At 40.5% G+C, this 24,284-nt stretch overlaps 1 protein-coding gene across 10 annotated transcripts in view; it reads left to right on the plus strand.

Moving 5' to 3' along the window:
* Positions 1-24,284, plus strand: part of ZNF644 (zinc finger protein 644) — an 81,225-nt gene that overhangs the window by 19,974 nt on the left and 36,967 nt on the right. For 2 of the 10 annotated variants that reach the window (XM_061379137.1, XM_061379134.1), the window contains exon 1: positions 8,346-8,436. The exons of 4 other annotated variants lie outside the window; for them this stretch is intronic. The gene's annotated coding sequence lies outside the window, so the exon portion shown is untranslated. Of the gene's footprint in view, positions 1-8,345; positions 8,437-8,587; positions 8,724-24,284 lie in introns of those variants that run through there. 4 more of the 10 variants (XM_061379138.1, XM_061379136.1, XM_061379140.1 and 1 more) reach the window with 3 other exon arrangements.

A 24,284-nucleotide genomic window follows, 5' to 3' on the forward strand; every position in this document is an offset into this window, starting at 1 on the left:
CATGAAACATTAAACCACCATTATCTGGCTCCTGTCAAGATTCAGAATCAGGATTCTCTTTTGCACAGAGTAAGTAACAGCCATTCTGCTGTTTTAAAGCAGAATATAAACATAGTAACTCAAAGCCAGAGGTATATTTGAATGACAATTCACATATAACTTCTGAAAAAGGAATTTTCATATGCTTGTGATGGAATTAGATACATCTGATACAGTAGTAGGTAGACTGGAGGGCTTCCTGAGACTGTTCAGATATTGCTTCTTTTGCAGAAATTCCCAAAATTAAACTACTCTGCCAACTATTTCTGCTCTTACAGATACCCTATTTTTACTTTATGAATTATGTCCATGGCGTAACTATAAATACACTTCTAAAGCCTTACCTGAGTCCATTTCCACACAGTGACCTATGGACGCCTTGTTGGAAACCAGAGCCAAGGGCTGTGAAACTGGGACAAGTTTTAAAAGTGAATATTACAATTGTTCTGAGTTTCTTCATTCTTTTTTTGTCTGAAAACCCTCTACTCAGCATGCATTTCAGGATACACATCTTACAGTTATTTTAAATATGTAGATTTCTATTACTAGGAAAATTAGTGCTAGAATTTTCTTTCTTTGAGCCTGGTTGAAAGCTCATGAAAGTCTTTGCAGCTATTTCACTGATTTTATAATGAGACACTTTATGTTCCTCTGAGCTTCGCACTAAAAGCAGTAGTATTATAATACAAGATCTGCCTGCAAATCCCAAACCTAAGACAGTATTTCCTGAATGGGGTAATAGCAAATGAACTGCTGTTCAAAATAATTCAGCTGAGAGTTTAGGCAGGATGTGATGTGGAAATACTGGATAAACAAGAGAGTAGCAGAAGTTTTAATATAGCTTTGATCATTGCACTGAAAATACTTTTTGGCAGCTCAGTGGTAATGGATGTGGCCTAGGAGATGCTTCTCATCTGTTGGTATAGAGAGGGACAAGGAGGGAGGTTGTAAAGAGGAATGTTACTGGGTAACAGAAGTCACATTGTAGTAACCCCAGGTAGTAACTTGCTCTCTTCATTTTTGTCAACTTCCCATATAGTGATTCTGTACCACCACAGAATCTGACAAATAACTTCTCAACGTTTCATATTAACTTGAAGACTTCATAAAGCTGTCATGGTTTTATACAGGTTTTTTTCACCTCGTTTTCAGTATTCAATTACAAAGATGTCTATTTGCATGCCCTGAAGATACGTACTTGTCTATACGGTACAATATACTCTAAAGAAAAGCTTTTGTGGTTTTTTAAGCTTTATCTCTGATGTGAAAAAACTCAGCTATATTCATAATTAATTGTCTTGATCAAACCCAAACTCTTTACAATTAAGAAACAAACAGAAGGTATGGCATATCAAACAGACTTTCTGCTGCTGTGATCTTACCTAAATACAAGCTCCTCAGTATTTCTACATTAATAGTAATAAAGTGCTCTTTTGCTTTCTTTGCTTCTTTTAAAAATATTATTGTATTTTCCTGTACACAAACCTCTGGTGCTTTACAAACCGACACTGATAAAGAGTTACATAATTGTTTGTGTCAAGTATATGGACAAGGGGATGTAAGGCCGTCTAACTTAGTGAACTTATAACTGCTAGGTAGCAATTGCCTACCAGGCAGAACAGTAAGGGGTTGTGGGGAAGGGAAGGTAGCTAGAAATCCTGCCTGGTATGTAGTTATGTACTTGTACTGGTACAGTGGCAATGACATTGACAACTGAGAGATGCTGTTCATTTTTCAAGTGCGTTTGCTTCTCAAGGCAAAGGTTTTTGGTGCAGATGTCTTCACTTGGATCTTTGTTCTGACTTCCACCTGGCCAGATTACTTTGAAACACAGAAGTGGTGGGAGTTGGCTACTAACCTTTCCTTTTTGTGACGGTGTTGAAATGGTGTTCAGTTGAGGAAGGTGACTTTCCCTGTGTTATGCTACCTGTGGCCCTCGCTGGGACATGGAGAAGTCACAAACTCGAAGATGGAGTATGCGAGAAAGGATTATTGTCACTAATTCTCCACATTAACATTGCTCAGGTCTCTAATATGTGCTGTAGATGTGGGTGTGAGCTTAACGCTAGTCACGGAGGTGGGTGTAGGGACAAGCGGGGTGTGACACAATTAGGAGACAAGAACACAGCACTCTACAAGTCTAGTGCCATTTCCTGCTCATCAGTAACATTGCCAGCATGGGACAGGCATGTGCTTGATAGTCATAGCTAGGCTTTTCCATGCCCTGTCCTCTACAGGGATACACTGTTATCAGGGTGATACCTGAAACAAGGAGCTTGAAATTACTATCTCAGTCTTCTCTCTCTCATTTTGGCACTATAATGTGAACTGAGTCATCAGTCTGGGTTAAGCAGAGCTACGATAATTTATGTTTGTTTTATCTAGGTCCTTTCCATCATCTGCTGAAGGCCAGGTTATTGCTACAGATTTCTTCCTCTTCCACTGAATTACAATTCATCAGCAGACTAAGGAAGAAATTTGTTACCGTTTTGTTGCTCATAGCATATTTTTGTATATTAATACTTCCTGTGCGTGATGCAAATGGCAATCCTCCAAGGCAATACATTGTTCTTAAGAAGGTTAGTGCTATGATATATGGTGGTGTTTTCCTATACTAATCTGCTTACTTCTTACCTTTGAATTCTGTGAGACTTGAGCTCAGTAATACAGACATAAGAGAGATGTCAGATCCTCCTGAAGGGAACAAAGATGTAGGCTTAACTATCATCTTTTTATTGTGGGATGAATTAGACTAATGCAAGATAAAATGCAAGCATAAAGAGCAAGGTTAATTAATTACTACTGACAATCAATCCAGTATTTGTTAATTGATAACATTTATTATGGTGGTTACCTGAGGAGCAGCTAAGAATGGAGACTTATGTGCCAGGCAGATAGTGCTGCCCCAACAGCTGCTTCTCTCTGCTCCGTGGCAGATGACAATAACACTCCTTAGTGGTGAGACCGCAAACAGGGGACAACTGTGGGAGGCTGGGTAAGAAGCTGCTTCCTCCTGACAAAAGCTGTGTTGTAACTGCTGGCACAGGCCTGGCCAAGGGGAACAGGACTAACCAACAAACATGGGTGTTTTCATCCTGATGCCTGTGGACAGAAGCCTAGAAATGGGAAAACAGTTGTCTTCATCATGTAACATGGGAAATTCTCCTAGCTGGAAGAGTTAAAGCACTTGTTAACAGTGCAACAGTTATAAAGGCAAATCACAGGGGCAAGTGGCAATATTTAGCCAGGGAGACCTTCTGGATATCCTTCTGTGGCAAAATATTTTATCTCGGGACTCAACCTTACCTTGATTTCACTGTTAAAACAGGCATAGGTTTTAATGGCTAATGGGTTTAATTTTATCTATATTCTTACTGTCATCTTATTCTTTTACTGGCAATTCTAAAAGTTTCATTGATGCTGACAAAGATGACTGGAATATCTTGATTTGTGGCAGAGACTAAATTCATATTATACATAAAATACATTTTTGTTCTGCCTGAAATATAGACAACACTAGAGAATCCTCTTTAATTATCACTGACAACTGTATTTCAAAAGAGCCTCTGAAACAAGCAAGCAAAAAAACATGAATCAACAGCTCAAACAACAAAGAGTTAAGAAAAGTAATTGTTCTTCTTTTAGATTTTTAGTGTTGAAATAAATCAAGCTGCTCCAATTCATTCCATTATTCTTCTAAAATTTAAATGGAAATAACATTAGTTACTATTTGAAACAGACAGTGCACTGAGTTCCTAAATATGTTGAAACTGGTGAAATGGGTACTATATCTTTGTAGGAAAGGCCAAGAAACCAAAATATCTCTGTAGGGTAGAGATAAAAACTGTGGCAAGTTGAGCAACAACACACAGATACCTTTCACATCATGTTTGTAGACCCTTGTTTTTGTAGTTACGAGAGTCTAAGGGCAAAGACAAGATGAACTTTGTAGGTAATGGCAAGATGTTTTATTCAAACAACCAACTTAGCTGGAAAAAGAAAGCATTATGTGTTGTGTACTCAAAAACTCCTCTGCTTTTTCAATTTCTAATAGTGGATTTAAGAAAAAAATGCTACTTTTTCCTATAAACCCCATTTTTGTGTGAAATTCAGACATCGAGGAGCATTTCAATTTTGAAAAAGTTATGGAAGACACAATTTTCTACCAAAGGCTACAATACAAAGATGAGATCAAAGTAATAAATGGAGAGGGGAAACGGATGGGATAAATGCAATGTATCCATTACATGACAATCATACAGACTTAAATTGTTTTACAGCTCAGAACTATACAATTTAATCTTTTATACATTGGTGTTTCAGTTGCTATATATGGGATAAGCAGAATATTTTGTTACTGAAAGAAATGTGTCACCTGGAAATTAAACGTTCAGAAAATCATGCATATACTGGCTGTATTTCTGTGATGAGGCTTTTAGCATAGAGCTAATGAAGTGCTTGGGGTCCTAGGGAATAAGAGGTGCTATATAAATGTAAGAAATTATCATTAAAAAGTTCTTCCCTCCAGGCATTTGGGATTTTGCTGTGTGTGTTACAAGGAGGCATTTGCAGTCTTTCATTCCAAATGCTTCAGCTTAGACCTGCTCCAACTCTCCCTCTGCAGCTTCAGCTACAAAAATGTTTATATGAAGAAACCATTTCTAAATGGGTTTCAGTTAATCATATTTTGCTGCCAACATGAAAGAGCCTGCCTTGGTTTAAGCTTTTTATAGCCATGTTGAAGACCAAGAGGAACTAGGTACCAACGTTTTCTCAAGAGGTTTTCAAATGCTGTTTTAATCATTATTAGGCCTTGTCTGCATTGGTGGATACAGGATATTGGTGGAATACAGGACACAACCAGAATTACTGGGAACAAAAAGCCAGCTGAGCAGTATCTGGCTTCATTTTCAGAACTCATGTTGTATGGTCCTCTACTGGTCATGCTCTTTCACAATCTTCTATTTCATGCACTCCAGTTTTGTGTCATTTTGTATGTATTTCTCAAGTCTTCCTAATCCAACATGCAGCCTTTAAGATGGTCTATTACCTTTCACATATTATGAGCCTAAATGGCAAAACTGGTGGAATTAGGAATCAAAACAAGTTCTGACACCACTAGATGTAATCCTTTACCACACTGTCATTTTGATGGAACACTGCAGCTATGTGCTCCATGAATTCACACCAAATGTGGATTTTTCTTTGGATCCACACACTCTGTGGATCATAAGCATATTTTGGAGTCTACTACTGCTTATGGAACTGGGCCTTTTAGCTCAAGTAGTAAAGTGAGGGATTAAACTAAGGTATCTTTAAACTGTTAATAAGATTGTGAGATTGGGCAGCATTAGAACTGAAGTTCAGATTTCTTTATGCTGAGCATTTTACTTTTTTACGTGTTTAGAAACAGATGTGAAATATCATAAAACACTGCATCTTCTTCTGTAAGTTAATGCTTTTATAGAATTTGGTGGTTTCCTTCAACTGTTAATTGCAGAATTGAAGGAAGAATTGTTGTTGCATAAAAATAATCTTCTCGGGGACAAAATATATGTAAGCGTGATGAGCTTTAAAATGGTTTGGTATAGTAAAATACATGATATTCAGGAAGAAGTATACGGGCAGAGTTAATACTTGCTTTTTCATGTTTCTATTGTTTGTATTTTGGCTAGCATGGAGCACTTACGACCAAAAACCTTAGAAGAAATCTGTGCATTGCATGAAGTGATAATGTTTCTTGTGTTTAATTAAGTGCAGTGCAAAACTGTCCATATGTGCTCCAAAATACCAGAACTTGATTTTATAAATGTATCTTTTCAGAAAACAAGCTTAATTCTCAGAAGAATAACATTAGCACTCATTAGGGGATTGAGTGCGCTAGGGTACTGTTAATGAAATTCATAGCCTTTTGCCTATGGGCTATCAGTTTGAATTCAGTCAAACTCGGTGGAGATTCAAAATTGTCCTATTTAATGGCCTTTTAGTCATGCCTAATGAGATGAGTTTGGTGGGTCTCAGTTGCATTACATAAACCATTCACACCACCTTTTCCTAGCTAGAAAGCTCTCCAGAGAAACCCAAATATTTCCTGGATTGTGGGGAAAATTAATATGTGGTACCATGAAAATAAACGAACCAAGAAACAAAGAAAAGCAAAAGGTGTGATTCAAACTAACAAAGTCATTATTTTTCAATGTGGAATTTATAGTGCAATATAATTTGTAAGTTAACAAATTAGCTGAGCATGTGACATACGATGCCATACAGCTATACAGAATGTATCATGACAGGGACTCCCAAAGGAGATACCTATGCCTAAGATCACACAAACACATGAAATGTTTAAATGTCTCTGGGATTTATGTCTATCAGGAAAAACCAGGATCAGAACAGCTATCTGGATAGTAACTGCACTTACAGAAATGTCGCTGGAAACGGTGATTACCTACTCTGCCTCTACTACCTCACAGCAGAGCAAATGCTTCTAAACTTTTCTTAGGGATATTTAACGTAGTCTTTAAAATACATTAATGATGTTTCCAGAACCTTCTAGAGGATATACTCCATCCACTTATCCATGTCATACAAAAACTTTTCCTTATGTCTAACCTAAATTTCTTTCAATTAATTTTTGCCCCGTCTGCAGTGCTTTGAGAACAAGGTCTTGCTCTCCCCATAGTCTTTTCTTCCCTGGACTTAAAAATCTCAAGCATTCCTATTCTCAGTTAGGGTCATGTCTTCTAAAAACATTGTTATTTTTTTCCCCTTCCTTGTAATCCCTTCTGCTGGACTTTTATGAAAGCTATTTTTCTTGAAATGCAGAGCCCAAACAGAATCTTACAGATGAGGCTTTACCAGTATTAAGAGAACTTCTCTGTATGTCCTAGGTATAACAGCTCTGTTTACACATCTCTCCTGTACTGCAGCTTTTTTCCCACAATGGTGTGACATTGTTGATGCATGTTCAGTTTGTTACAGACTCTGATTCCCATCCCCTTTTCTGAAGCCCCGGTGTTTGTCTATTCCCAGTCTTGCCATTGTGCAATTGTTTTTTTCCTGCTTAAATGTTGAAGTTGGCACTTGTAGTTATTCCATTACATCCTATTTCTGCAACCAGTTTGTCAGGAGCGTTTTGAATTCTTTTCTTGTCCTGTGACATGCTCCCAGCTCAGCCGGTCGGGAATTCCTGGCAGAGCCCTCCAATGTAAACTGCACTCTTGTCATTCACACCATTAGACTTGGTACCAAGCTCCAGACATACCCATCTCCAAGGAACTGCATTTTCTATATCCTGTTGTTTGTCACAATGAAGCACTGCTGATGTAGTTTTGCATAGACATTTCATTATAATATGTCTTTTGCTTGCTCAATTAAGAGTTCTCTGAGATGGTGTCAAAAGCCTTACCTAAGTCAAGCCACAACAGATACACTGCTACTCCCATCCAAGGCCGGTTACACTGCAACAGTGTGTCGGGATAAGTGTGGCTTGATACCCTTTTCTTGACAAATACATGTTAGCTGTAATTTACCACTTCATTAGCTACCATGTACTTAAAAATGTGTGATTATTTGCTTCATTCCTTTTCTGGGAATAGAGGCTGGAATGATTGACAGCTCTTGGCTCTACCTATTCCTCCCTTTTCTAATTCTATGTGCCGTGTTTCTCCTTTTCTGGTCTCCTGAAATCTCAACTTGTCTTTTGAGTTCTTGGTGATGACTGCTCGTACCGCTAACTCTAGTGTGAAATCCTTGGGACCCAGCAAATCAAGGAAAAAGGTAACAGTTTATCAGAGCAGTCTCTACATAATTTTTTCCCTCAATCGGGGTTTGCCGTCAGTAACGTTAATTAAAAAAGCATCGAACGCTTCTCCTTTCCCGGTGTCCCCTTATGGCTTCCCCCCCGCCCCGAGCGGACCGAGTGCCCAGCTCGCCTCCTCTCCGCTTCCCTGTTCCCCTCCCGCACGGCTCTCCGGGCAGCCCGCCCCTCTCCGCGGCCTCTGCACAGCTCCCGCGGCACCTGACCTAGTTCTGCACTCTGTGTGGGAAAGGTACTGCCGAGGGATGCTCCGGCAGCCAGCTCCCTACCGCGCAGGGGCGGGAACAGAGAGCAGGGCAGGCCGCGCCGGGCGGCACTTTCCTCTCCCCCCGGCGCCGCACCGGTTCCGACCCGCCGGGGGCCGCGCTGTGGGCGCAGGCGCGCAGCTGTGACGGCCGCCTGCCACCGGCGCGGGAAGAACTCACGCATGCGTGCTACGCACCCTAACCTTCCCCGGGACGCGTGTGCGTGCGGTATTCTGTGTGTGTGTTAGCGGTGTGGGCCGGGCAGCGTGCGCGGTGACGTCACGCCGCCGCGCGCACGACGTAACCCCGGCGTGACGCACACCCGCGAGCCCCGTGAGTTTCCCGTTATGCTGCTTCTATTATTTTTACACCCCTCCCCTCCTCCCTCCGCCGGACGCCGGGAGTTCGGGGGGGGGGAGGGGAAGGAGGAAGGACGGGGGGCGCGAGCGGCACCGCAGCGGCGGCGCTGGCTGTCTGCGGGCGGGGCGGGTCTGGGCCGCCCTAGCGGCGGTAGTCGGGGAGGGCGGCTCAAGGCCTCCATCCTGCCGCACCGGGGAACATGGCGGCCGCCTACCGACCCGCTGCGGCACCGCCGCTCGGCCGCAGCCGCCCGCGCCGCGGTAAGTGGCCGGGATGTGGCGGCGCGGCCGAGGGTAGGGTGGGTGGGTGAGAGAGAGAGCGCGAGGCGCTTCCCGCCGCTGCTGCCATCCCCGCCCCGGCACTCCTCATCGACTCCCTCCTTACTCCCTGTCGTCCGTCGCCCCCTCCCCGAGCCGGTGAGCGGCCTTCCCGGTGTCCCGTCTGTGCAGGACACAAAGGGCCGTGCCGAGGAGGTTTTTGTTAAGTCACATGAAGCGGCGCAGCCAGTGAGCGCGGAGCTGGGAGGGGGAAGCGGGGCCGCCGCCATTGCCAGGCGCGGAGTTGTTGGGCAGCCCGGTGCCTCTGCGGCGGGGCCTAGGTCGTGGGGAGAGTCGCGCGGGGCCGCGGGGACCCAGGTAATGCCGCTCGTGTTGCCGCTGCGGCAGGAGGATGCCGTCGCCGGAGGGTGATGGCCGGGGTCACCCTGGGGGTCTCCGGGAGCCGTCGGCCCCCTCCCGTTGGCTGCCCCGGTGTGTCAGGGGGGCACGGCGGGTCCTGCTGGGCGGACCTGCGCTCTGTTGCTCGCCGCTTCGCTGCCGTTGGCCTCGTTAGAGCGCCTCGTCACACGCAGTGCCAACCCGGGCTCACGGTCACTTCGGGAAAGGCTGCCTGCTGCTGTTCTGGGGCATGGGAAACGTGCGGTGTACTCCCTCCCCCTTCGTTCCCTTCCTTCTTGGCATGAAACAGGGCGGCTCGGAAGTGCACGGTGTTGTTAAATACGGCTGGCCGGTGTGCCCTACGTACCGGGGCAGTGCTGCTGCCTGTAGGCACGGGGCTCCAGGTGCCGAGGTGCTTTACAACAACGAAGGAAAAGTTAACTGTTCAGGTATCGAAGCCATTTGTTCGGGCTCCTGTCTGCTTCAGGGTTTGGCGGGTTTTCTGACAAAGTTTGTGTTACACCAGGTTGCAGTGATGAGCATCGTCTTGATCAATGACATTTATCTGAAATCTGTAAATTGTTTTCTTTCTTTTTACAGCTTATATGTAACCTTTAGTCTGCTGGAAATACTTGTATTGCGGTAGTGTGGGCTGTAAACTGACAAGGTTGTAATGAAAACCGAGCATGTTATATCAAAATAGGTTTCTCTCAGTGTACACAACTCTGTCCCTTTAATTAAAATCTCATTGGCAGTGATATTCTGATTCCTCCCTCCCCTCCCTCCCTTTCTAGCACATAATTTAATTATGAAGATTGTGTCATGGAACTTAGATTTCAGACACATATGGGGAATGAATGTGCACCAGATTTTAGAGTAAGAAGCCATTTCATATTGTATAAACTAATGAATTAACACATGGGACAAAGACACTTAAGAGGCTGATGAGCATCTCTGGAATTGTACCTTTTACTGAGAAGTTTCAGCAATATATTGTTTGGGTTTTTTTACATAAGTGGCAAAATAATTTTTCATTCCCATTATAAAACAGATCTTCAAAGAGAAGATTCCTCACAGTTGAGTGTGAATTACTTCAGAGTTCTGGTAACTTAATGTGATTCTTCTGCATAGAATTCTTCATTACCTGACTGGTGCAAGGCAGGTGATACGAGGGCAGAATAAATGAACTGATTAGACAATGTAGAATAGATCTGGAAAGCTTTTAGTGGGTCACTTATATGCAGAGAAAATGCAGCAGTTTTCTTATTTGAGAGGGGTTTAGAGTGCATGGAGGAGCAGCGCAGTGTGACAACCCTATTACACTGACTTACAGTCAGAGCTGATGCTGCAAACCTGTCCAGTGTGTAACTGCAGGGAATGTGATGCAGAGTTATACAAGAATTGCAACAAGAATTGAAATTAATCTTCAATGTATTGTCTTAAAACAGTTTCTTATGCTCTCAGGCATTTATTCAAATAGATTCATTTTTAATAATAAAATCTACCCAAGGAGCAGGAGTTCTGTGGAGTAAAAAGTTGTTCATATCACCAAAGAAACTTTGCTTTTTAAAGATACATTTGTTTTCTCTACTCTGTATGGTATCTTGTGTATATATAATTAAAATATCTTTGGCCAGTATTATTATATCAAAATCAGAGATAAGGTGTACTACTCTGACCTTTTTTTTTTTCCCTCCCAAAGTTCCATGAAGTCCAGAATCTATTTTATACTGAACAGCACTAGAAGGAATGTGCCTAACAAAACGTGTATGAGAGTTCCTGAGTGAATGCTAAAAGAGAATACTGCTGTCTTGAAATCTCAACAGGTGACCTCGCTGGTGGGAGGAAAAGGCACGGATCACTGGGAGCATCCTTGTGAGGTTATTTACTACAGCAACAATTGATTGAAATGGAAGTATCAGCAATTGGATAAATTGGATGTTAAACAATAGGGCAATGCCTTCCACTTTAAAATAACAGTGCAGGCTGAAATTCAGTATGGACATTGAATTTAAGGGTTGTCAGTGGGATTTGTTGTGGTATAGTTGGTGCTTATACTTGCAAGTATTAGCAGAACCTTCTAGCACATATACTGTTGTTTTTTTTTTATTCACACCTTTTGACATCACTTCTGGAGAAAGCAGCACTGCAAAAGTGAATTAAGTTCTCCATGGTAATAAAACACACACGTGCTCACACGCTGTTACTGATTTCAAATGCTTTCAGGCTTTGTACGAATCTGCAAAAGATCTGAGAACTCCAGACTGGAAGAAACACAGACTAGTGTCACTTGCTGTGAAGTTCCACCTGAAGTTGGTTTGAATTAAAGGTCTCTGAACAGTTGCTGACTGGCTGTGTGTGTCTGGCTAGGCAATAACTCGCTGTCCACAAGTTTTTACATTTAAAACCAGCTTTTTGTCATCAACAAAGTTCCAGTGATGCAGCTTTTAGAGGACTGCCTTAAGATACTTGTTTTATTCCCTCTATTATTGTAATACCAAATGCACTTCACTAATGTTAGTTATTTTAAGGCCGATTGAATTAGTTCCCTGTGTGGTCTGGGTTGTGAATGTACTGCACTATGTATTCAGAGATGGGGAGGAAAATAATTTAATAAAATTAGGTTATACCTGAACAATTTTGCTCTCACTTCAGTTGACTTTGAGACTGATTTCAGTTGTCATAGCCTCCAAAGCTCGATTCCGTCAGATGAAAATAGCGTCCACCCAACTTGAGAGTGTAAAGAAATCCCTGGTGAAATAAACCAAAACAAGTCTGTCTTCTCTAAAAATACATCGGTTTATCTTCTTGAGCGCTCTAAATATAAGCTGATTTTTGATAGTTAACATTTTTCCTTGGTGCTGCTTCTTTTTTTCCCCCTGTGTAGAGGCAAACTTCATATAGCTACTGGAAAGAAAGCATAAGCTACCCGAGGAAACTGTGAATGTTGGTCATTCTGGATGACATACATAAAGATACTGTCTGGGTTAAAGGATTTCATGTAGTTGGTAGTATCAGGAAGCAGTATCCTTTTCATGCTTAATTAAAACCCAAACAAACAAAAAAATCCTGTACACTTTCCTGCCTGTATACATTGTGTCCCCTAAATCAAAACTAAATGAGAACTGTTCACACAAGCAGGGATGGTATAAAAATCCTGCCCATGTTGTCCACAAAAATGTAGAAAAGCTGCTCTTTGATAGGCAGGGGTGTGCAGTGGTTGCTTAGGCTTCCCTGGTGATGTAAAGATGGGCACAAACACAGTGCGTCTCTACAGTACAGTCATACTGTGAGGTGTAGTCTGATTGATGTTCAAATCACAGCTGCCTGTCAGGAAAGACCGTGTCACGAGTTTGCATAAAGTTCTGAGGTGTGCTTTTTCCTGACTATGGGTAAGGACATGATAGTCATGGGGTCAGTCATGTTACCTAGCTTGGGATGCGGTGTCGGGTAATGAGTATTGTGTCTTGGTTTGAAGGCTGCCCAGGTGTCCTGGGATTTTCTCGTTATTGGAGTCACCTCATTGAAGGAGAGCAAGCTTTTTTAAATGTAAGGAACTGAAAAATCCAGGAGCGGGTTGTGCTTTATTTCTGTCGTTGTTCAACTCAGCAACTGTTAACATTGACAAAACGTTGCAGCAACATCCTTATGTGTTGCCAATGAGGTTAAAAAGGGAGAAAGTGTCTTAACAGTGAGTATGCATTTTTTTTGGTTTTTGTTGCACTAAACTCAGTATTTCTGAGTGAACTTGGTAATACAGACAACTCTTAGTCCGGTAGATACTTCTGGCGTGGGAACTGCTGGTTTCAGATGTGACTAAATACAGCTACTGGATATGGTTAATCTTTAGTTGACATTTATTGATTGATACTGAGTGCTTAATCTTACATATGAGCGACTGGTTGAAGGATGATGGAACATTTAGTAATTCATTATTTCTTCAGACTTAATCCAGAGGATGCAAAGTTCATGCTCAAATCAGAATAAAGGTCAGATTGCTGGGCTTTGGAATATTTCAGGCCTACTGTTAGTGTGTGGTAACTTTTCATTATGCTGATCATTGCAAGTTAGATACTTGCTGTACTGTTTAGGGTACAGTTTTACTCTATTCTGAGTGAAAATAAGAAAGGTAGAAGTTGCAGTCTGAGATATTTGCAATCAGAAGTTTTATATATATAAAGGGACATTATTTTGTGAGGATGGAGGGAATTGCAGGTGCTATAGTGATTTGCCCAGTTGCACCTGAAGACAAGGAGTGAGATAATTGTAGCTTTCTTGGGCCAACTGTTAACATCCCTTGTAAATGTACTTTACACAGCAAAGCAATGGAACATAAGAAAAATAGGGTGTAAGGTATATGTCTCGTATAATTAACCTTATTAACAGGCTTTTACCTGATGTATCCTTTTTTAGTTTGAGTGGAAAAAAAAAGAGGAATTCCTTAACAAATGTAATCATTCCAATACTAAAAAGTAGTGATGAATCCCTCCTGCATGCCTGTTCACAGAACTGTAATTTGGTGCGTTGATAGCATGAGTTGTGTTTTATCCCATGTACTTTCCCAGTGTGACTCTGACGGGGACAGGATGGGTTTTCCACTCAAGATTTGCTTCCAGAAAAGGCAAATAACAGTAGGTCAGGGGACTACTGTTGGAAAACTGTTACTTATGTCTGCTTCTAAAGCATGGCAGCTCTGAAGCTGCTTCTTGCTGCTGCTGGTAGGAAGTGGTAGATACTGTTTCTTGTCTGGCTGCAGTCAGGGGGTGATGGGTAGTGATTATGGTTTGGGTTTGTTTTGTTTTGCTGCTTTTCATTGAGTATCCTGGTTGGTAGGTTCATTATTATTATTATACTTCAGGTTTTGTTGTCTTGAGTGGCTGTCTTCTGAATAGTTCTTCTGTTCGCTTCTGATACTGCTCAGCTCTCCTAGGAACACTCTGTGATGTAATTCTTCATGACTACTTTTTGAGAAAGCCCTTAATGTTTGTAATACTTGTTGCTGATACTTTCTCAATCTTCAGTGTAGACTTGTGCAACAGTTTTGTGGCTGTAGATTTTCAAAAACTGTCTCTTAATATTAACTTTATTTTCCATGTTTCTCTTTTACAATCAGAAGAGTCAGGAACTTCACAGAATTTGTATCTTAAAATTAGGCTTCAGCAAAACAGTGGTTGTAGTTATTGAAGTGTTTATTGTGTTTATAATGATTTAGTTTGCGAAGAAACTGTATTCTTACAGGTGTTCTTAGGAGCCTTCACCAGAGACACCAGATTCTGTGTTCCCTTGTGATAACTGGTGGGGAGGAAGGAGAAAGGGAAAGTTTTTAATGTTACTTTTAGTTGGTTTTGTATTAGAAATGATATTTTCAAGAGGACAGCCTCTGCCTGTAAAATTTCAGTATAAATAAATTTGTTTCTTCACACAGAAGTGCTGCTTTTTGTTGGTTTAATACCATAGTTGTTTTGAATGTATCTTCTGTGAGAAAGTCTTGATTGCATGTGCTGTCACAGAGAGTGGGAAGTGACAGTTCTGCAGCTGGCTTTTGCCAGCTCTCTCACAGAGTGAAGTGGGTACTCTGTACTCTTTTGCTTCCTTTTTCCTTCTTTAATATATATATGTATTGACATAAGTGAAATCACCTAATCTGTTTTTGAGAAATACTTAAAACCTAGAACCTGTGGCGTCTAATGAAAATAACTGCATTGTACGCAAATTATAATGGATGTTAGAACTCTGAAGTGATTTTTCAAGCAGTTTTTTGTCTTCTGGGAAGTTGAGAACATAATAGCACTTAGTGCTCCCTATTAAGGTACTTATAAATGGAAAAGATATATTTTGGCAGTTTTCTTCTGGGGAAAAAGGGAGAAGATAAGTTGGGGGAAACACATGATGGTGAATTAGCCTAGATAAGCTGCAGTGGAAAAAATTAGAGGCTTTGGAGCAATTACAGAATGGGAGGGAGTAGAACTCGCATGTCTGGTATGCAGACTGAACTGAAATGCTGATGAAGCTGAGGTGGAAATGTTGCTTGTGTGTTACATAAACCAAAGAAGACTGTAGATATTATTGTATATCCTTTCTGCATCCTTCCTTTGGGAAAAGCTCTGAAGGTTTGTTTTTCCTGACTTGTTTTCTTTGATGGTTTAGGATAGTGATTGCCTTTTTCTGTCCTTAGAAGGAGTTGAATGTATTGGTCAATAGTGATACGTGTTGTGCTGAGAAGTGGTAGGCTTGCTGATGAGCTACTTCAGCATGGATTCTTACAGACCTTTCTTTTGTTAGTGTTTTGAAGGTAGGTAGGTACATCACTAGCATTCAGTGCCATGTTCCTGGTGAGACATTCTGGCTAAGTTCAGTGTGATTGTCATTGCTATTACCTGTGGGTGAAAGTGGTGGTACATAAGAGAGCTTCTTTCCTGGCCTGCGTAAGGTTCGGAGAGGAACAGAAACAGTTTGTCCAGGAAAAAAACTGTTCCCTAAGTGTACTTTTACTCTGACTGTAAGGCTGCTATTGCTTGTCACAATTTTACCAGCAGTAATGTGCATTAGCAGGCATAACTTATTTCTGCACAAGGGAGAGAACCAAAATAGAAATGAGACTTGGAAGAAACCATTCAGGTTCCTATGCAACCGCAGTGTCAGACTCTTTCTAAAAATGCCATACAGGTACTGTGGTAATTCATTCTTAGAAATGTTTTCTAGACACTAAAAAGGACTTGGGAATTTGCCTTCCAGTTTTGAATCCAGTGAAGTTCTAGCAGAGGCTACCAGAGAAGATGATGTGCAGGAGGTAGATGAGCAAGGATTTATGTCAAAAATAAAATATTGCAGTATTATAGTGGGAGAGGGGGTTTTTTTAATAATTGCAGGAGTTTTGTCTGTGCACAGTTTATGTGTGTTCCTTTCCTATCTCTCCAGACAGATCTTTATAAACATCTCATAGAATGATATAATCATAGAATGGTTTAGGTTAGAAAGGACCTTAAGATCATCCAGTTCCAACCCCCCTGCCAGGGGCAGGGATTCCTCACACTAGACCATATTGCCTAAGGCTCTGTCCAACCTGGCCTGGAACACTGCCAGGGATGGGGCATTTACAACATCCTTGGGCAGCCTATTCCAGTGCCTCACCACTCTCACAGTAAAGAACTTCCTCCTTATATCCAATCTAAACTTCCCCTGTTAAGTTTAAACCCATCACCCCTTGCCCTACAGCTACAGTTCCTGATGAAGAGTCCCTCTCCAGCATCCTTGGAGCCCCCTTCAGACACTGGAAGGCTGCTATGAGGTCTCCATGCAGCCTTCTCTTTTCCAGGCTGAACAGCCCCAACTTTCTCAGCCTGTTTTCATACAGGAGGTGCTCCAGTCCCCTGATCATCCTCGTGGCCCTCCTGGGCTTGCACCAGCGGCTCCATGTCCTTCTTATGTTGACACCAGAACTGATTGCGTAGAAACAAACGAAATCTTCCTTATTGTTTTCCAGTGTAAGAGTATTGTGTTAGGGAACAAGATACTATGTTCTAAATTAAGGCTATACTGAAACATACTAAACATACTAAAATTGTGACTACATCCATATTCTGCAGTCTCTTTGGTAGTCCAGCAATGTCCATTAGGGAATTACAGAGGGTTATACTTTTGCATGAAAAGTGCTCCCATGTCCCAGCAGAACATTTCTTCATGTCATTTGGAGCATTAAAGGTGAGTTAGGTGTTTTTTGTCTGTTAAACCATTTAGAGAAAAGTGGATTTGTTTGACTTCTGCACAGTGATCATTTTGATGTTTAGGATGTTGAGTGCTGATTTAAATGAAGTTCTGATTAATATAGTTCAAGTAACTTGGCTTTAGATGTATTTAGTAAGCTGGTCCTGGAGCGTGCTAATGCATTCTGTTTTTCAAAGGATGTAAAAATAAAGGAGGGAGGATTAATTAGTGGTTCCTTGTGTTGTGGTTTCAATGATGAACTTAAAGTCTTCCGATTTAGTAATAATACTAGGATCTAGGGTGATTTTGTACACAATAGTCTCTCTGTGACTTCACTTTCATTCTGGCCAACAGTTTTACCTTAACTTCCCTTTCATTCTTTTTAAGTCATCTTCTGGAATGCCGTTTTCGGCAGGAGAAAGAGCATTGTTTTTTACATTCCTGATAATGTCTTTTTTCTTCCTGTTTTTTTGTCACTGTATCTTCGTTAGCATTTCTTCCTGACCTTAAAGGAGATTTTAGCATTCAGAAATAAAAACCAAAGCTGTGTGATGTTAATCAACAGCTTATTTGAAAGAGCACAAACATAAAGTGTTACCTTTTGTTACCAGTACTCTTCTATTTAGAATTCACACTTTGTTTTCTAATAGGGCAACACTATTAAGGTAAAAAACCAAACACCAAACCAGAAAACAACAGAATGCCCTACTATGAAACGCCTCTCCCCTTCTCTTTAGTCTCACCTTCAGTACAAATCTAAGAGTTTTATGGCTGCCTATACCTCATAAAAAAATAAAGACACAAATACCACAGTTTTCTTCTAGATGCTGTAAATTCCCAGCAATTTTCTGTTAGGCTTAAATGTAGTCGAGGAATACCTTTGGTTAGGGTATTCTGAAGCCTAGCTGGGGAGAGGTTGACCTATTCTGTGCTGTAACTTATTTCGTTTTCTGTTTAATTTGTTCTCTGAATTCTTTTGTGAATCTGGGGCTAAACACATGTTATTTCTTAAATTTGTAGCAACACTTCATGTGTTTCTGCACTTCTAACAGTTCTGGAGAGTAATTCCTGGCTTTCATTTTCTTGGAAGCTGTTTAAAGTTTATGCAGTAGAAATTGGGTAAGTTCTGAGCATTCATATCAGAATTGCCCTAATTAAGTGTGCTTCTATGTTCCTATCTCCTTTAAGCCATTTAAACCAGAAGATTTCACATTCATAGATACTGTCTAAGCATTGAGTGCTGATCAGAGTTTCTTTGGTGCTCCAGCTGAAAACAAACACGAAATACTAACCTTGAAAATCTTAACTTGTATGCTTACAAAACCACCAATACTGGCTTAGCTCAGGGAGCAGTCAGCAGGCAAGTAGTCAACTCTTTACGGGCCTAAAAGTAGTCACAGAGCCTCTATTGATGAGGATGACTTAAGTTTTTGGGACATAGTCAATATCTATGTGAACTTATGAAGTCTTTGCAGGAGGTATTTTGGTGATCATTGAAACTGTGGATGTCCAGGACAACAGCAAAATTTCCTTTGTGTTGGAGGCTTGCTTCCATTTAAGAAGCTTTGTTATTAGTGCAAGTAACAAAAGCTGTTTACTTGCTAGAAGAAAATACTTGTGTCCCAGGGTTATGTGCTTTTTAGGGTGCAAGGGAGGCATGGGAAACATACAGGTTTCTTTGCCTCAGTTAAAAACCCTGTCATTTGTATCTGTATTCTGAAATGGAGTAGTAATGTGAATGGCTTGTGCCAGCTGTGTGTGTATTAATTTTATACTCTTGATTTTATGCAACTTCAACCCATGCAGATCTGGTTCTTTTGTAGTACCCCTGTAATCCAGTGTAAAGCATAAGAAACAGTCTTAGACTATATGTCTTGTGTCTTGAGCTACTTTTGAAAGTTTGATTGGGAAGTCAGTTTTGGTCAGGAAAATTGACAAATCAAGTGTATATGTTATTTTTAATCCCCAACCAGATGAGATGCCTCAGGACAGCCAGTTGGCTGGATGTGTACGGGTGAGGATAACCAGCATGCTTGTTGCTGTTGTCATTCCTAAAAATCTTAACAGCTTCTTTGGGGGTGTACCAGAAGGGTGCTTTCCTGTAGCCAGAGCAGTGGTACTCACTGCTCTCATTCATCATATGATGAAGACATCAGCATTTTTAGCATGAGGTCAGCATTTCGTATGAATAGCAGTGTTATGTTACATGACCAAAATGGTGGTGATGAAGTGGCCGAGCACATCCGATGTAATGAATTTTTCTTGTTTTGTTGTGTGGAAGTTATGTTGTGACCCTTAAATGTATTTGTTAGAAGCTGTATGCCCTGCCTCAGTTTATTGGTTGTGTGTCACTACAGCTGGCTAGTGAAAAGTAGGCCAGTAGTTATGTATTTGCAGGTGTGACAAGGTAGTAAAAACCAAGATACTTTGCTGCCTGTATCCAGATGAACAGAGATAAGTCCCTGCAAGAAACGCTTCACACTTAACACCTGAAATCCCAGACATCTCATTACTAAAAAAATGCAAATTAGAAGGACTGAGCTTGTCCACTGGTTGTTATGTATTTGGAAGAATTAATTTAAATAGTAAAAGAATCAAACAGAGAAATCTTCTGATGGCTAAGCAAAAGGAAGTGAACAGTGATACAAAGTCCACAAGCATTTAAAGCATTCAAGTTTGAAGAGAAAAAGATTGCTGAAGCCCTAACCTTGAAGTGAAGCCTGCCTCGGTCACCTACACTTGTCTTGCAATCTGACATGGAGACTCCATAAAAGTTTATTAAACTGTGTAGAAAGAGACCTCAAGATACTGTGTAACCTGGGTAGAGAGACCTTGGGGTAGACCTTGAGAATATCTGCTTCATAGTAAAATGCTTTTCATGGAATAATTTTTAGCAAAGAAAGGCTTAGTAACTTTACAAAACATTTGGAAATGGTGTTATAGGAAACAGCCCTGTATGGAAGTTAATTAAATGTGTTAGTGATAAAACTGGACACAAGGACCATGAATAGGAGCTTGCTAATGAGACACAGATGTTGTGTCAGAGCTGATCTCTGGTTGTTGTGGTGGTTTGATGGGAGTGTTCAAAATTGTAGCGATTGGTCTCATTCTACGTTTCAGAGAGGTGTATGGAAGCATCTGCCCCAGTTTGGTTTGCATACCAGGTAGTATGACCTGGGTTGTAAGATGGGGGTTGTTCCTATTAAAAAAAAGGGGGGGGGGGAGGGGGAGGATGACTCAGACACACTAATGCAGCTATCTAGCATAATGATGTAATAATAAAACACAATTGGTTTAATTATGTTGCATTGCTACAGCTTATCTAAAGTAAAATAAGTTTTCCTACTTAAGTAGATGATGGACAATGTTGGAAGCTTTAAGTGCCACCAGACCAAGAGTGAACACTGAGTAGCTTAGTGAGGAATGGATTTTTACTTAAAAAAACCCATTTTCAATAGTTATCGATAGAGAGCATATTCTAACTTTACTCCTTCACCAAAACCAATCCTCTGTCATCAATAAGCAGGCTCCTGCAAAATGAAGGACAGGCTTTATGTTACTAGTTATGTATATGTGACTCCCCAAAGTGATCTTTCATGGATGATAAATAATAGCATGTATATGAACCCAATTAGAAAGCAGAGTATTTTGTAGCTTCACTTTAAATCTGGTAAACAGGAGTTGAATCTTGTTGTGTAAAATGTATGTGTATTTGGACAAACCTATTGTGGTGAGAATACCAGTAGATTTTGTATTTTTAGGTGATTATTTTATATGGTTATTTTGTCATACTAGAACATTCCTTGTAATGATAGCTTAGTCCTCTGATGAGCAAGCAAGCTCTTTGGGAGTTAGCAGTGCTGTTTACAGATGCTAATACTCCAGAGTGTCTGTTCTGTCCTCTGCTGGAGGTTACTGTCATAGGGATATCAGAGTATCATCTCAGCCACAGCAGTTCAGAGTTCAGCATAAACCTATCTTCATTTTAAGCTTAAGTCCTTACATATGAGATATTTATTACTAGTTTATAAGCAGAGGTTTACAAATACTTACGGAAATGTAAGTGTGCATGAAAGCTCTATGAAATTTATGTTAGAGTTTACATTTTCACATGCATAGAAAATACACTTCTGCTGGGGCTGTGAACAAGGAGAATCCCTTCCCTGCCACGGTCTACAGGAAGAGTCGAAAGCACTGTCTAGACAGACAACAGTGGGCTTTAGAGCTCGTGATCCCAGCATAGCTACCTGTTCAACTGGAACAAACTTGTGAGGAACTGAATTTGGACTTGGGATCCTGTTCTGTAGGATGCTAACAATACCAGCTCACTACTTCCTCCCATTGCTGTTATGAATGTTTATGTACTTCACTTTCTTGTTCGTGCCCTGCCGCCACATAGCTTTCTTTCAAACTGTCATGATACAAGATAGGGAGATTTTACATTTTTTTTAAGAAAGAAGTGAAAATAGTGTCGTTTATTACTTATTTTGAGCCTTAGAACTTTAGGTTTAACCTGTTTTTCAGAACTGCATTGCAGTATTAAGCAAGCCTGGAAGGTGTTTCAGGTGTAATTTTAAGACTGCAGAAATGTAGAGGAGGGGTTAGAAATGAATGTGTGTGTTAGTTTTGTCTTAAACTGGTTTTCTAGATACAGAAAAATGAGAGATACTTCAATCCACCAAGGTACTGCTTTCAGCTACAGTGCTTGCTTTGATTTTCTAATCTGTGATCTGAGAAGGGGCTCTCTGTGACTGCTGGCAGTGTGATGACCAGGGCTATAAAGCCTGTTACCTGGTGATCTTGTCTTGACCTGCATTCTTACAGCTTGCAGTTTAACATCATGAATTGCATCACTGTTCTGCTCTTCGGAGTGTCCTGCAGACTGTTTAGTCTCCAAAACATAGATAGGTTGTTTTTAAATGGACTGCCATACTGTTCCATTTTCATTGTAAACAGACTGTGGGGAGTCCAGCATTAGGGAAGAGTGTTAGGTAAGTACATTAGGCTGAAGAGAGACTCGAGGGAGGTATCTGAAGTATGCAGGCAGAGAGAAAACTGCTGAGCAGTTTGCCGCCTTTGGGTTTAAACAGAGATTGCAGTAAGGACTGTTGGCTTTGAAACAGTATTAAAGCTGATGAGAAAATGGCTACCAGAAATCATTGTTGCTACAGTAACAACATGGCTTGACTATTAATGTGCTGCTTTAACTACTCTTAGAAAAATTGTGCAAGATACTGCTGTTACGTAAAAGTGTCCTTAATGGGAGCAGAGATTTAAATCCATTGAGATATTAATGGATATCATGAGGCTTCTTGGTTTAGCATCTATTTATTGGAAAAACTAATTTCTAGTAAATATTTTTTCAAACCTTATTACTGCTTTTCCTACCCCCAAACAATAGCTTAGCAGTTTTACTGAACATAATGCCCATGTAAAACAACTTGGGGAGGGGGAGGGTGGTGAAAAACATAAACCAAACCCCAAAATACCAAACAGTACAGAGAATTGATCACTTTTCATAATAATTTGTAAAAACAACTAACCTGATAGTATTTTACAAAAGGTGTGGTATCTGGGAACATAATTCTGGTGTAAAGAAATGAAGTCTGTAATATTTGTGGGTATTTTTTATGCAGCAGTGCTTTTGTTTAAGATATTTTTGTATTTTGGGTTCAAAATAAGAAAAATATGGCTAACCTAATCCCTGGTTGAAGATTTATAAGTAAAGATCAGATTTTAGAGTGGAATCTACTCAGGGATCTGTGTTGTATTTTTCTTCATAAGGATGCGAGTGTATGTATTGCAGAGTAAGCTCTTTGCGGTTATTTTTTATTAATAGAGAAGAATGTAGTTATGTTGAAGAATTTCAGAGGTGTATAATGCAGTACGTCAGGAAAGGGAAAAGTGAAGTGCAGTGAATGTGTGAAGACCAACTGATGTATTTCTCTGCGTGTCAGGATTCCACAGGTGGCAGATTTGATGGCAGGTATGGACTGGCAATGAACCGTCTGCTCTTCATCAAGGTCCCATCTGTGTGCTGTGTCCTGTATACCTATAGCAGATCCCATTTTTCTGTAGTTTTCTGGAAGGAAGGAAGGTTGGTGAAATTCTCTGTCAGACTTCCCAAATGAAAAGGCACGGGATTAATTGAGCAGAGATGAAGCTGATAAACTGTTTTCTATTCAGGAGACTTACAAAGGCTTATTCAGTGGTTAAAATTAAGAAGGTGTTTACTTAAAGTATGCATCTAAAATATATGCATGCATATGACTTGGAATGCAAGTATCTATACTTAGAACATGGTATTTCTCAAATAGCATGCATGTTTTATTTACTTTGATTGTACCTATGTAGTATTTTTATGGCACAATCTTATTTCAGTTTCCTTCAGTATTTTGTACAAAACAGTCTTCCGACTGATTTCAGTGGAATCCTGCCTCATTTACAGGCATCCATACCCCATACATAAAATGCAAGTTTCAAGTTCTACAGCAATGCATAGTATGTAAAGACAGTAATTTGGACAACAGAATGTTGCTGCTTGGTGGTACACAAAAGGGGATGCACTGATTTGATGTACACAAACTTAACTTGATTTTTTTGTTGATAGCTTTGCCTCCTTCATGTCTGTATTAAAATTCAATGGGTTTTGTAGTGTAGTAACACTACACAAGTCTTAACACCACTGTACAGATTGGTATTTGAAAACAAACCTTGAAATGTAACAGGCTGTTTTCTTACAATGAGCACATGGAAGGTGCTGCCTCAGATGTTTCCAAAAGCTTTGTTTTGCTTTGTGGTTTTTTATTTTTATTTCGACACAAAATGCATGGTTTTTTTTATGCAAGGCAGCTGGTTCCTTAGGGGGAAGCACTTAAGTGAAGAAACTTACTGGTTTGGATTTTGGATTACTTTGTTTCAGCTGAGAAAATGGGTGTGCAAACTTGGACTAGGAATTTGTAAGGAACCATCATCAATTTCTGTGAGGTGGGCAAGATCTCATGTAACTGTATTCTGAAGTGTATTGATGTGGTACTTAAGTAAGAGGGTGTGCCAGTGTATTTTGGTGTGCCTTATGTAAAGCCTGTGTGATGATATGGTGAAGGAATATGTAGTAATTAAGACTGGCGGAAAGAGTGATTCTGTAACTGAAGGGTAGAGGCAGTTCCTGCACAGGTGATGTATTGATGAGGTTTTGCTGACTGCATGATGAAAGGAGAAGTGTTCAGTGTCAAGGATGATGCCAAGGTTATGTGCAGTGCCATTAGTATGGAGTGGAATGATGTAATTCTGTGCTTTAAGCTTTCCTGTTTTCAGAGAAACTGTTCTATTCAAGGTATGTAAATGCAGCCAATGAAGAGCTAGTTTGTGTGGTCAAGAAAAACAGGCTGAAGGGTGACTGAAAATGTGCAGGTGTTTGTTATGCAAGTGCTGTCTTGATCCATACCTTAAACTGGTAGA

The sequence above is a fragment of the Neopsephotus bourkii genome, unplaced genomic scaffold (assembly GCF_033783945.1).
Source record: "Neopsephotus bourkii isolate Nb327-2 ecotype Australia unplaced genomic scaffold, CSIRO-AGI_Nbou_v1 NB_1768, whole genome shotgun sequence".
In the NCBI taxonomy this organism is placed as follows: Eukaryota; Metazoa; Chordata; class Aves; order Psittaciformes; family Psittacidae; genus Neopsephotus; species Neopsephotus bourkii.